Below are 13,334 nucleotides of genomic sequence, written 5' to 3'. Positions count from 1 at the left end.
ACCCTGGCAGTGGCAGGCTGCACAGGCTCCCAGGGTGGGGGGCAGGGAGCAGGGCACGTGTGAATGTGACCTGTGCTTGCACACAGGATTCTTGGTGGCTGCAGCAACAGTGTTAGCGTTTCATACCCATCTTTGGTGTCTGAGCTGATAGCCATAGTTCGTGCCAGTCTGTGGAGCTCGTTTAGGCGGTGCTCTGCCTTCTGTGGGCAGACAGAGAAGGAATTCCCTCTCCTCATGCACTGTGAAACAATGGTCTCTTGCCTCCTAGGTAGGTCCAGACTTTTTCCCGGATTCCCTCCAGGCTAGCTGTGAGGTACTAGCCCCTTTCAGGCTGTATTCACACAGCCAACCCCAGTCCTCTCTCTGGGATCTGACCTCTGAAGTCCGAGCCTCAGCTCCCAGCCCCCACCTGCCCTGGCTGGTGAGCAGACTAGCTTCTCAGGCTGGTGAGTGCTGGTCAGCACTGATCCTCTGTGTGGGAATCTCTCCGCTTTGCCCTCCACACCCCTATTGCTGCACTCTCCTCTGTGGCTCCACCGCAGAGAATTCAGCACCACCAAACCAGCTTTACAGCAAAGGACAAAGGAACTTCTCTAGGCAGGAAACACAAGAGAAGGAAAAGACCTACAAAAACAAACCCAAAACAATCAAGAAAATGGTAATAGGAACATACATATCAATAATTACCTTAAATGTAAATGGATTTAATGCTCCAACAAAAAGACATAGACTGGCTGAATGGATACAAAAACCAGACCCGTATATATGCTGTCTACAAGAGACCCACTTCACACCTAGGGACACATACAGACTGAAAGTGAGGGGATGGAAAAAGATATTCCATGTAAGTGGAAATCAAAAGAAAGCTGGAGTAGCAATACTCATATCAGAAAAAATAGACTTTAAAATAAAGACTATTACAAGGCACAAAGAAGGACACTACATAATGATCAAGGGATTAATACAAGAAGAAAATATAACAATTGTAAATATTTATGCACCCAACGTAGGAGCACCTCAATACATAAGGCAAATACTAACAGCCACAAAAGGAGAAATCGACAGTAATACAATCATAGTAGGGGACTTTAACACCCCACTTTCACCAATGGACAGATCATCCAAAATGAAAATAAATAAGGAAACACAAGCTTTAAAAGACACTTTAAACCAGATAGACTTAATTGATATGTATAGGACATTCCATCCAAAAAACAACAGAATACACTTTCTTCTCAAGTGCTCATGGAACATTCTCCAGGATAAATCATATCTTGGGTCACAAATCAAGCCATGGTAAATTTAAGAAAATTGAAATCATACCAAGTATCTTTTCCGACCACAATGCTATGAGACTACATTTCAATTACAGGAAAAAAATCTGTAAAAAATACACACCCATGGAGGCTAAACAATATGCTACTAAATAATCAAGAGATCACTGAACAAATCAAAGAGGAAATCAAAAAATACCTAGAAATAAATGACAATGAAAACACGACGACCCAAAACCTATGGGATGCAGCAAAAGCAGTTCTAGGAGGGAAGTTTAGAGCAATGCAATCCTACCTCAAGAAAAAGAAACATCTCAAATAGACAACCTAACCTTAGACCTAAAGCAATTAGAGAAAGAAGAACAGAAAAAAAAAAAACCAAAGTTAGCAGAAGGAAAGAAATCATAAAGATCAGATCAGAAATAAATGAAAAAGAAGTGAAGGAAATGATAGCAAAGATCAATAAAACTAAAAGCTGGTTCTTTGAGAAGATAAACAAAACTGATAAACCATTAGCCAGACTTATCAAGAAAAAAAGGGAGAAGACTCAAATCAATAGAATTAGAAATGAAAGAGAAGTAACAACTGACATGCAGAAATACAAAAGATCATGAGAGATTACTACAAGCAACTATACACCAATCAAATGGACAACTTGGGAGAAATGGCCAAATTTTTAGAAAAGCACAACCTTCCAAGACTCAACTAGGAAGAAAGAGAAAAGATATACAGACCAATCACAAGCACTGAAATTGAAACTGTGATTTTAAAACTTCCAACAAACAAAAGCCCAGGACCAGATGGCTTCACAGGCGAATTCTATCAAACGTTTAGAGAAGAGCTAACACCTATCCTTCTCAAACTCTTCCAAAATATAACAGTGGGAGGAACACTCCCAAACTCATTCTACGAAGTCACCATCACCCTGATACCAAAACCAGACAAAGACGTCACAAAAAAAGAAAACTACAGGCCAATATCACTGATGAACACAGAGGCAAAAATACTCGACAAAATACTAGCAAACAGAATCCAACAGCACATTAAAAGGATCATACACCATGGTCGAGTGGGGTTTATCCCAGGAATGCAAGGATTCTTCATTATACGCAAATCAATCACTGTGATACTCCATATTAACAAGTTGAAAGGAAAAAACCATATGATCACCTCAATAGATTCAGGAAAAGCTTTTGACAAAATTCAACACCCATTTATGATAAAAAAAACTCTCCAGAAAGTAGGCACAGAGGGAACGTTCCTCAACATAATAAAGGCCATATATGACAAACCCACAGCCAACATCGTTCTCAATGGTGAAAAACTGAAACCATTTCCACTAAGATCAGGAACAAGACAAGGTTCTCCACTCTCACCACTGTTATTCAACATAGTTTTGGAAGTTTTAGCCAAAGCAATCAGAGAGGAAAAAGAAACAAAAGGAATCCAAATCAGAAAAGAAGAAGTAAAACTGTCACTCTTAGCAGATGACATGATACTATACATAGAGAATCCTAAAGATGCTACCAGAAAACTACTAAAGCTAATCAATGAATTTGATAAAGTAGCAAGATACAAAATTAATGCACAGAAATCTCTTGCATTCCTATACACTAATGTTGAAAAATCTGAAAGTGAAATTAAGAAAACAGTCCCATTTACCATTGCAACAAAAAGAATAAAATACCTAGGAATAAACCTACCTAAGGAGACAAAAGACCTGTATGGTGAAAACTATAAGACACTGACGAAAGAAATTAAAGATGTTACAAACAGATAGAGAGATATACCATGTTCTTGGATTGGAAGAATCAACATTGGGAAAATGACTATACTACCCAGAGCAATCTACAGATTCAATGCAATCCCGATCAAGCTACCAATGGCATTTTTCACAGAACTAGAACAAAACATTTCACAATTTGTATGGAAACACAAAAGACCCCGAATAGCCAATCTTGAGAAACAAAAACGGAGCTGCAGGAATCAGTCTCCCTGACTTCAGACTATACTACAAAGCTACACTAATCAAGACAGTATGGTACCAGCACAAAAACAGAAATATAGATCAATGGAACAGGATAGAAAGCCCAGAGATAAACTGACGCACATATGGTCACCTTATTTTTGATAAAGGAGGCAAGAATATACAATGGAGAAACGGTAGCCTCTTCAATAAGTGGTGCTGGGAAAACTGGACAGCTACATGTAAAAGAATGAAATTGGAACACTCCCTAACACCATACACAAAAATAAACTCAAAATGGATTAAAGACCTAAATGCAAGGCCAGACACTATAAAACTCTTAGATGAAAACATAGGCGGAACACTCCGTGACATAAATCACAGCAAAATCCTTTTTGACCCACCTCCTAAAGAAATGGAAATAAAAACTAAAATAAACAAATATGACCTAATGAAACTTAACAGCTTTTGCACAGCAAAGGAAACCATAAACAAGATGAAAAGACAGCCCTCAGAATGGGAGAAGATCTTTGCAAAGGAAGCAAATGACAAAGGATTAATCTCCAAAATGTACAAGCAGGTCATGCAGCTCAATATCAAAAAAACAAACAACCCAATCCAAACATGGGCAGAAGACCTAAATAGACATTTCTCCAAAGAAGATAAACAGATTGCCAACAAACACATGAAAGAATGCTCAACATCACTAATCATTAGAGAAATGCCAATCAAAACTACAATGAGGTATCACCTCACATCAGTCAGAATGGCCATCATCAAAAATCTGCAAACAATAAACGCTGGAGAGGGTGTGGAGAAAAGGGAACCCTCTTGCACTGTTGGTGAGAATGTAAATTGATGCAGCCACTATGGAGAACAGTATGGAGGTTCCTTAAAACACTAAAATTAGAACTACCATACAATCCAACAATCCCACTACTAGGCATATACCCCGAGAAAACCATAATTCAAAGATAGTCATGTACCACAATGTTCATTGCAGCTCTATTTACAATAGCCAGGACATGGAAGCAACCTAAGTGTCCACTCACAGATGAATGGATAAAGAAGATGTGGCACATATATACAATGGAATATTACTCAGCCATAAAAAGAAATGAAATTGAGTTACTTGTAGTGAGGTAGATGGACCTAGAGTCTGTCATACAGAGTGAAGTAAGTCAGAAAGATAAAAACAAATACTGTATACTAACACATATATATGGAATCTAAAAAAAAAAAAAAAAAGATTCTGAAGAACCTAGAGGCAGGACAGGAATAAAGACACAGACGTAAAGAATGGACTTGAGGACACAGGGAGGGGGAAGGGTAAGCTGGGACAAAGTGAGAGAGTGGCATGGACATATATACACTACCAAATGTAAAACAGATAGCTAGTGGGAAGCAGCTGCATAGCACAGGGAGATCAGCTCGGTGCTTTGTGACCACCTAGAGGGGTGGGATAGGGAGCGTGGGAGGGAGACACAAGAGGGAGGAGTTATGGGGATACATGTATACATATAGCTGATTCACTTTGTTATACAACAGAAACTAACACAACATTGTAAAGCAATTATACTCCAATAAAGATGTTAAAAAAAGAATTCTTTGGGGACAATTAGTTAGCAATCTGGAGAAAAATATAAATTCCTTCCTCAGTACTTATACCAATATAGATTTTATATGGAGGAAAGGATTAAATATAAAAATAATAACAACATTAAATAAATAAAAATAAATTTTGTATAATATATTTTTAAATAAATAAATTAATCCAGAAGAGGAAAACAAGCAAGAGTTTTACTTTTTTTTTTTTTTTGGCTGCTCCTCGCGGCTTGCAGGGTCTCATTTCTGCAACCAGGGATTGAACCTGGGCCCTCACCCGGGCCCTCAACAGTGGAAGCACAGAATCCTAACCACTGGACCACCAAAGTTCGGAGTCCTAACCACTGGACCGCCAGGCAATTCCCAAGAGTTTTATGTTGTAGTCTTAGAGTATGAAAGGCTTTTTCCTAGCACGATTTAAAACACACACACACACACACACACACACACACACACACACACACACACACACAGAAGCTGTAAAAAAAAAAATTAATAAATCTGACTACAAATAAATGAACGAGGGCTTCCCTGGTGGTGCAGTGGTTGAGAATCCGCCTGCCAATGCAGGGGGCACGGGTTTGAGCCCTGGTCTGGGAAGATCCCACATGCCGCGGAGCGAATACGCCCGTGAGCCACAACTACTGAGCCTGCGTGTCTGGAGCCTGTGCTCCGCAACAAGAGAGGCCACGACAGTGAGAGGCCCGCGCACCGCGATGAAGAGTGGCCCCCGCTTGCCGCAACTGGAGAAAGCCCTCGCACAGAAACGAAGACCCAACACAGCCAAAAATAAAAAATAAATTAATTAAAAAAAAAATAAATGAACGAAAACCAAATAAAGTCAAAAGATGATCTGGGGAAAAATTCTTGCATAACTGAAAAGGACTAATTTTCTTTATATTTAAAAAGTTCTTAGATAAACAACAAGGTCCTACTGTATAGCACAGGGAACTATATCCAATCTCCTGGGATAAAGCATAATAGAAAATGTTTTTAAAAGAATGTATATATGTGTAAAACTGAGTCACTTTGCTGTACAGCAGAGATTGGCACAACGTTGTAAATCAACTATACTTCAGTTTTTTAAAAAAGTTGTTATAAGGACTTCCCTGGTGGTCCAGTGGTTAAGACTCTGCCCTTCCAATGCAGGGGGCACGGGTTCAATCTCTGGTCGGGGAACTAAGATCCCACATGCCGCGCCGCCCAAAAAAATATAATAATAAAATAAAAAGAAATAAAAAGTTCTTATGAGTCAGTAAGGAAAAAACTCAAAGTGAAAAGGGCAAACTATGCAAACTGACCTTCCACAGAAAAATAAATATGCAGGGTTGGTCAAATGTGATAACAGCGCTCAACTTTACCCATATTTAAAGTGATGTTCACTAAAATAACAAAGTATTATATTTCACCTAACAGAAAGCAAATTTTTAAGTTTTATAATGCACACTATCAGTGAGGATACAAGGAAATTAGCACTCTCAAAATCTGTAGGAGTGAATTTGCCAAGAGCTATTAAATTGCAAAATTCAAATGGTCTTTGATCCAGCAATACCACTTCTAGGAATTTGTCCTAGAGACATGTCCACACATATAAGCAAAATGAATGTTCACTACGTCATGTTTATTATAGCAAAAGGCTAGAAAACTATACACATGTCCACTGATGAGGGAATGTTTAAATAAATTATGGTACATTCATATGGTGGGATACTATACAACTATGGAAAAGGTGAATATAGGGATCAACTAGTCCTATCACACCATGCAGGGTAAATCAGTACAGAGACACCAAAAGGCAATTTGGCAATATCTGTTCTAATTGAAAATGTTTACATAAATGTCCCCAGCAGAAGCTGCCTGGCTTAAGCAATGCTATGCAGCACTCAGAGAGAAGGAGCTCTAAGGCACATTATTGAGTGAAAAGAACAAGTGACCAAATGTTTGTGTATGTGTATTTATATTAAACTGTAATAACTTAATCTTATGCAGGATGTTTCATTTTGTGCAAAAAAAAAACAAAACCTATTCTCATTATTGACTTTGCAATTCAAATTTAATTTTCCAAAACTTAAAAAAAAAAGGATCTTGAAGTTATATTGTCAACGTGCACGCCTGAATGCTCTGTATATACTCTCGGTTATAGAGAGACAAGACAGAATGAATGAGAAAGGTGAGAGAGACTGTGAACAGATAAATGTAGGGATAGACTGAAAAACATCTGGAAGGACACAGGAAACCATTGAAGGAAGGGATGGGATTGGGACGCTGGCATATGACAGAGGCTTATGTGAGGTGATGGATGTGTTAACTACCCTTATTGTAATCATTTTGCAATATATACATATATCAAATCATCATGTTGTACACCTTAAACTTACATAATGCTATACATCAATTATATCTCAGTAAAGCTGGTGGGGGGAGTTGATGGGAGGCTTATATTCATTGTAAACCCCTCCATGCTGTTTGGATTTTAACCAAGTGCATAATTTTTTTGAAGTTGGGAGAAGCACAAAAACATTTTTCCACCTCACACGACTCCTGTGCTGAGCAAAGCCTTGCAGTCGAGGACACGACTTCCAAAACGTTTGTCCAGCCCAGTACTTCCTCTTCATCCTTCAGTCCTTGGCCCAGAATCTACCCCTGGACCCCCAGACTGGAGCTCATCCCCTCCAGTTTGCCCCTGTAGCTGCAAAGAGTTATTTCTAATACTCATATCTGACCTGACCATCCCCTGCTCAAGCATCTCCCATGGCTCTCCATTACCCTCCTACTTTAGTCATGGATCTCCCTTCAAGAACGAACTTGCTGTACAGCTGCAAGGAGAGCTATTAGCTGATAGCCTCCAGCTATAGGGTCTCTGGGCTCTGCTGTAGCATTCAAGCCAAGTCCACACTTTCCTGGGCAGCCCACAGCCAATGACTGAGCACAGTGGGCCACTGCTGCCTGACCATTTCTGCCCAATGTGACACTCCCCTAATGGCAGCATCCCTGCCCATTTTTATCTTTTATCCAATATTGGCTCGCCAAAGTACTTGAACTGACACCTTTGAAAACTCTTAACATGGTTTCCAAAGCATTCCAAGAAGGGCTTCCATTACTAGCTCCAGCCTTATTGGGGGCCCCTCTGATCATCACACTGCATATTTCACAGGGAACCAGCCACTTTTACTTCCTCCCAAACATTCCAGGCTCACTTCTGCATGCCTCCATCCTGGCCTTTGCACAAGCTATCCCCTTGGCTTGGGCACTGTCCACTACACACACCCAGAGTGGTGAATTCTTATTCACTTTTTTACTAGCAAACCTCATCTCCTTTCCTCTGTGCCCCAGCCTTGCCCATGTAGGACTCCAATGGGACTAGACACTGAGCTGGGAAAGGGCAGGCGGTGTAGACATGTTTACTGAACAAAAAGATGGATGACTTTTTTACCCCCAAAGATCTCTTGTGAATCCCTGGAATAGACTATTAAGTGGGAATTAGAGAAAAGAGCAAAAATTAAGGGAAATGAGGGTCTCTGGGGGAACACCAAAGGCAGAAAAGCCAGAGAGGGGAAAAGTATTTCATATACTGAACATGTATTGGGTGGCAACTGTTCTACACATATTGTCACAATACTCCAAATAGCACTGTAGGGGAGAGATTCCCCACCCCACCCCCAATTTATAGAGGAGGAAAATGGTATTCAGATAAGGGAACTGATTTTATTAAAGTCACATAGCAAGTTAGCGGGGCATTAATGTGGACACTCAGATCTTTCTGTCCCAAAAGACTACAAACTTTCACCTGCTATTCAGACTGGGTATCAGACCCTGCCTCTGGGCTCTGCTCCTATTCCCACTAAGCAATAATGACAGAATCAACAAAAAGATCTTTCCACTATCCCAGCTGGGGAGCAGAGACAATGAGAAGGGTTCAGGAACAGACCATGAGGACCTGCACTCACCATTCAATCTCTTTAGGCTCACGGTCCCTCAGGAGCTCTCGTACCTCCTGCTGACAGTGCTCCTGGTATTCTGGGTACTTTACAAGGTTGTACAGGACCCAGGAGAGGCCACTGGCTGTGGTGTCATGGCCTGAGGGGCAGCCAGACAGGCTTGGGTCTCTGGGCTACTTCAGCACCAGAGGGTGGACAGCACCATGTTAAGCCCCCCTCCACCACCACCCCCCACAAAGACGGTGGGAAGGATGGGCAAGATGGGGTGATCCAGGGCCCACTTGCCAAGTCCCTGGGATGAAGAGACCCCTGCCTATTCTGTAGTCCCACATTGGGACCCTCACCTTCAAACATGAAGGTGTCAGCCTCAGCTCGGATGTCCTCATCTGACAGTTCTTTCCCATCTTCATCCTGGAGAGAAAGCAAGATCCCCCAAATCACACCAGTTCTGGGGACACCTGAGCCTAACCTGAGATAGTCCCTGAAGCTCCATCATCCAAGTAGGATTCTTCCCTCTTCATCTCCAGAGTCCACCCCACAGGACTCCTCCCTAGTCTCCTGCCTCCTGTTTACTCCTTCCAGACAGCCTTCAACACAGTCACATCTAAAACTTCTCTCTGACCTGTCCCTCCTTTCCTCAAGCACCCTCTATGACCCCCTAGCACTCTCTGGATCAAGTCCAAGTTCTTTGACCTGACATTTGAAAACAAGGTCCAGTCTATCTCTTGAATTTAGATCCCAGAGAAGCCTACCTTGGCCAGCAGGAGCACATCAATGAAGTCCAAAGTCTCGGCCTTAGCCTTGGCCTTGAGGAAGTCTTGGGAACACTGACTAATGAGAGTGCAATGCCGCTCCCTGATGACAGCCTCTGTGAAGTCGTGCACCAGGTCGCAGGCCCTATGGAAGTGCTGCCCATCGCGGGTGAGGTAGTACAGGAGGTCCATGTGCAGGAAGATCTACTCGGTCCGTTTCATCACAAGGGCACTGAGCTCCAAGATGGCAGCAATATATTCGCTGGGTTCCTACGGGGTCAGATCAGAGAGAGCCTTAAGAAGCAGTATTGTATATCTGTGGGCCATCTGTTCTTAGAGACTCTGTTTCCTGATAGGAAGTCTTGGGAACCCTGATAGGAGGAAGCTCCTTGTTTCTGGGCTTCACATATTTTAAGCTGTTGCCTCCCTTCATGATCTCTGACTTCCAGTCAGTAACCCAGCACCACATCCCATCCAGAAAAGAGTGCCCTTCAATCATGTTTCTCTCTCTGCCTCCCATCTCTGTGAACTGCCTCATGTCCTAAATCTCAGAGCAGAGCTTGGGAATCATGCTCATCTCTCCGCTCTCCCACACAACATCTGGACCTGCCTTTCTTTCTCAGTTTCCCCCAAATCTGCCACATTTTCTCCACCAAGCTCAAGTTTCCTCCCCTCTGTGGTCTTCTCGCATCCTGTGTCTACACAACAATCAGTCTTCTCTCAAGTCAGATGTTCAAGCTCAGCTTTGACCACAACTCTCATCTGGTCAAAGACCTTCTGTGGCTTCCTGGAAACATCAGGATAAAGTTCATATCCTCTTTGTCCTACTTCAGAATGTCCTTAAGATATAACCCTGCCCATTCCTCCAGCCTCATACCCAAGGCGTCTCCTCACTGTTACACATGTTCTGCTCATCCTAGCCTCCTGGCCTTTATCAAACAGTTCTACCTACCTGAAAGCATAGCTCCTTTTCTTTCCCCTTCCCTGTCCTTCAACAGCTCTGACCCACCTCCTCCAGGAAGGCCCTTCTGATTGCCCTGGTCAGTCCTCCCTCCCCCATCTACTCCCTTGGGTCTATGGCTCATGTTCCCAGGCCCTGGGCTGAGACTTACTCCTGGCAATTGCTGTCGAAACTGAAGACACATTTCTGCAGACTGTCCAGGGTCATGAGGCTGATGTGTTCAAACATGTCCAGATGAGTGCTGCCCTCTGAAGCCAGGCACTGCCACTTGGCCTGGACAAAGAAGAGGGCAGAGCTGGGGCTGAGACTTCCCCCTCCTGAGCCCTTCCCCAATCTCAACCACCTGGATGGACTCCCCCAGACCCGGCCTCTTGGTCCTCTGCCCCAAGCACCTATCCCCAGGGAAGACAAGGCTTGAGTGGGAGTGGAAGCTGTTACTATCAAGACATGAAGACCCCACAGCTGGTAGTCAGGAGACCTGGTTTCAAGGTCCAGCTCTGCCTCTTATGTTCTGTGTGCCCTTGGTCACCTCATTGCTTTCCATTTGGCCTTTCCACTGTCAAATTTTAGTAGCAGTTAAGATGACCTGCTTTGGTGTTGGACAAACCAAGTTAGAATTCCTGCTCCACCACGCACAACTCACTTACTAATGAGCAATCTTCAGCAAGTTCCCTAACCTCTCTGACCTTCCATTTCATCATCCTTAATATGGCAATGACAATCATCTCTACTTCATAGGACTGTGAAAATAAATTAGACAACACATGCCATGGACTTGGCCCACTATTTCTGATATAGAGTAAGTGTTAAATAATTGTTAACTACCATCATCATCTTCATCATTATCATAGTGGTAGACAATTGCAAAAATGTCCCCATTTCTTTATCCTTCCCTTTACCCTCACTCTTTGCAGTGAGATTTTTCAGCTCTTCCATTAGGAGGTGGAACCTGTTTCTCTTGAATCTGAGCTGAGCTGGGACTTGCTTTGGTCAACAGGAGGTGGAAACTATGGTGTGCTAGTTCTGACACCAGGCTTCAAGAGGTACTGCATGTTTCTGCTCATTCTCTTGGAGCCCAGCCTCCACCATGCAGTCAAGCCCAGGCTAGCCTACTGGAAGATGAGAGACAAATACAGGAGTCCATTGTCCCACCAAGGCCATCCTAAACCAGCTGACAGCTAGCCGAGCCCCAAACATGTGCCAAAGCTGAACCTGGATCAGCAGAGCTGTCTACGGAACCCATCCATGACCACGAACACATGAGTAATTCCAGCCAGGATGAGAAGAATGACTCAACTGACCCATCATCTCATGAACGATAATAAACACTAATTCTTTCGAGTCCATGAGTTTTAAGGTGGTACCTAATGCAGAAAGAACTACTACGCAATCTTCATCATTTCTGTCCTGAATTTACAGAGCTTCCATGAAGCAGACTAGAAACTAAAGCCTTCTGAGCACCTACTATGTGCCAGGAACATGATTGCACTACATCATCTTGATCACTCTTTAAGAAGGGATTATTGGGACTTCCCTGGTGGCGCAATGGATAAGACTCTGCGCTTCCAATGCAGGGGGCCAGGGTTCGATCCTTGGTCAGGGAACTAGATCCCACATGCATGCTGCAACTAAGAGTTCTTGTGCCACAACTAAGGAGCTGGCGAGCCGCAACTAAGGAGCCCACCTGCTGCAACTAAGACCTGGTGCAACCAAATAAAAATAAATAAATAAATAAATAAATATTTTAAAAAAAGAAAAGAAGGGATTATTATCCCGATTTTACAGATGAGGAAACTGAGGCTTGGAGAGGAAAATCAGTGACTCCCAAAGCCATCCAGCAGAGCCAGGATTCCAGACCATATGTGTGTAAGCCCACTCCCCCTTTCCTAAGGCTCCAGCTGGGACCCGGAGTTCAAGAAACTCACATGCATGATGTCTGCACTTTTGGTGAAAATCTTCAGACACGGCTTCAAAAATCTCGAAGTGGAAGGCAGGTGTCAGCAGGCGTCGGTGGTGGTTCCACTTGTCACCGGCACTCAGCAGGAGCCCATCCCCTAGCAGAGGCAGCCACGGGGAGTGGGCAAGGGCAGCACCTTCCCCTGGGCCCCCAAGGTTGTCCTCACCCACTTCACTCACAGTTACTCACCCAGCCAGGGATTCAGGACGCTGTAGAAAAACATATCCTTGGGTATGATGGTGGCTGACATGAGAGATAGAACATGGAGAGGGGGAGGGAAGGACTTTTGGTGGGGGCTGGAGGCTCCCAGGGAGGGGTCTACATTTCTCCTCCAAGCCCAGTATAGCTTGGAATGGGACAATGAACAGAGGAACAGGGAGGAAGGGGGAGGTGGGGGGGACCAGATCAGGCTGTAGCACAGAGTAGAGCAAAGGCAGACCCCAAAGACACAACCCTATGTGCTTAGACACACCCCAACATGACACAACATGTCCCAGCATGCCTTGACATGGCTCCTACATGTCTAACATGTGCTAAATGCCCAAGCACAGCCCAGCACTCTACAAAATGCCTTTACAGGGACTAAGGACACCACGCTTGCCCCAGCACTCTCTGACATCTCCTGGAACATACAACATGGTAGACCAACAGTGTTGAGTTTCCACCATTCAAAACTGAAAAAGTCTTTGGCAACCAGAGAGAGCCAGGGACCTGCCTAGAGTTACGCAGCAGGTCTCTGTCAATACTGTCCATTCCCCTGCTCAACCTGGTCTGTCCAGGAGTGGGAAGGGCTGGGAGCAGGGGCAGGGGAGAAGCTGGGGTGGGGGCTCCTGGGAGAGATACCTGTGGCCTGGAGCAGGGGGGCAGTGAAGTTAGGGTGG

The 13,334-nt window shown here is 43.6% G+C and overlaps 1 pseudogene; it reads right to left on the bottom strand.

The window, feature by feature from the left end:
- Positions 1–8,788: 8,788 nt before the first annotated feature.
- The window catches only part of LOC103020193 (cytochrome P450 4F2-like), a 6,735-nt pseudogene continuing 2,189 nt past the window's right edge, over positions 8,789–13,334 (bottom strand).

The sequence above is a fragment of the Balaenoptera acutorostrata genome, chromosome 2, assembly GCF_949987535.1.
Source record: "Balaenoptera acutorostrata chromosome 2, mBalAcu1.1, whole genome shotgun sequence".
Classification (NCBI taxonomy): domain Eukaryota; kingdom Metazoa; phylum Chordata; class Mammalia; order Artiodactyla; family Balaenopteridae; genus Balaenoptera; species Balaenoptera acutorostrata.
The sequence above is the reverse complement of the archived record's forward strand: the minus strand, read 5'-3'. Positions and strand labels throughout refer to the sequence as shown.